Source organism: Dipodomys ordii, unplaced genomic scaffold (assembly GCF_000151885.1).
Source record: "Dipodomys ordii isolate 6190 unplaced genomic scaffold, Dord_2.0 Scaffold18, whole genome shotgun sequence".
NCBI lineage: Eukaryota > Metazoa > Chordata > Mammalia > Rodentia > Heteromyidae > Dipodomys > Dipodomys ordii.
The window spans coordinates 19,601,345-19,603,162 of NW_012267234.1; positions in this window are offsets into that span (position 1 = coordinate 19,601,345).

Genomic DNA, 1,818 nt, shown 5'->3' on the forward strand with positions numbered 1-1,818 from the left:
GGGGGGGGAGCACTCTGGTGTGGAGCACAAAGGGGTGGAGCACATGGGGTAGAGCACTGGGGGTGGAGCACTCGGTGGAGTACATGGGGGTGGAGCACTCAGGGGTGGAGCACTCGGAGTACATGGGGGTGGAACACTAGGGTGGAGCACACGGGGGTGGAGCACACACACAGGGTGGCCTCTCTCTCCACCCACGCCCCTTGGGGGCATTTCCCCCCCCTCCCTGCAGCTGGGAGGGGAGAGGCAGGAGTGGCCCCCTCACTCACCTGAGTCCCCACCGACTGTCTCTGCCAGTAACCTCATGAATCCATGAGGACTCCAGCCACGCTCCAGAGAGGTGGCCACCTGCAGAATCGACGCTCTCCCAGCCAGATAGCACCTCTGCTTCCTGAGGCCCGAGGGAGCTCCTTAGAATCTCTGCATCCCCAGGTTCTGGTCCCAGCTCTGGCCAGCCCTGGGACCCCTCTGATCCCGTTTCCTCATCGGCTAAGGAAGCTTGCCAGCCAGCTAGCCCGGTGGTCTGGCAGCCCTTTCTAGCTGGGCATCAGAAGGCAACGTTGCACCAGCCACTGGACCAACATCCCGCAGCTCTTGGCCATCTCCCGGCCACCTGCTGCCCTGCACTCTGCTATTTAATGTCGGGCCAGATCCAATCGTGTCCGCTAAAAGTTCACATCCACCTAGAGCCTCCAAGTGTGGCCTGATTTGGAAATACGGTCTTTGTAGGTATGACTGAGATAATGGAAATAAGACAGCAGTGTTTTAGGCTAGCCCCCTCTCATTCAACAAGGCTGCCCTAAAGAAAGAACCCACAGAAGCCAGGCTTGTTGGCCACACCTGTAATCCCTGCCACTCCTCCAGCTGGAGTTGTGGGAACTCAGGTGTCCCCAGGGACAGAGCCAAGAGGACCAAGAATTGGAAGGCGGCCTGGGCAAGGTCCCTGAGGTTCTGTCTCAAAAACAAAACTCACCGGCGTGATGGCTCACACCTGGGATTCTGGCTGCTTGGGAGATTGGGAAGATGGTTGTTGGAGGCCCACTGGGTCAAAAGTCCTCAAGGCCCCATCTCCACCAGTAGCCGGTCACCGTGTGCCGACTACATGGGACCGGTAACTCACATGGTAGTCCAAGCTGATGGGGGCATCAACTCAAGACTCTGTTTGAAAAACTTAACTAAAGCACACCGAGAATTGGGGGTGTGGCTCAAAATCCTTAGTTCAAACCCCAGGACTGTCAAAATCAAAATTAAAAGGCAGCGGGGGTAGTAAAATGCACGTCTGTGCGGGTAAGGGCCTGGCTACAGCCCCCAGTACCACAAAGATGAAGAAGAGGATGAGGACAACGATGACAGGGAAAACAGGGACAATGACAGAGAAGTAGAAGAGGAGGAAAGTGGGTAAGGAGGGAGCCACACAGACGTGGGGGGCAGGAGCCACTTAAGCACAGGCAGAGCCAAGCTAAGACACGTGCCAGCAGAGGCTGGAGGGGGATCAAGGGGCCCCACACACTGGCCTTGAACTCTCGGCCTCCACAGAGGACAAGCTGACAATTTTTGTCCCTTTCCCTTTGCGGTTGGCCCTTGGGTTAACCACAGGAAACCAACACAACATCATTGTCCCTCTGAACTTGAGTGTAGCTCACACTGGAGATTCAGTTCCTACCCTACAAGACCAGAACTCTTTCTGGGTTTGGGAACTGAGTTCGACCCAGTCCCCCATCCCAGCCTTGAAGGACTGAGGCTATCCAGCGTCTTCTCAGCCCTGGAAAGAGGAAGCCTCTGCCTTCTGTCTGCCTGCAGCACCCGCCATGCTGGCCCTGA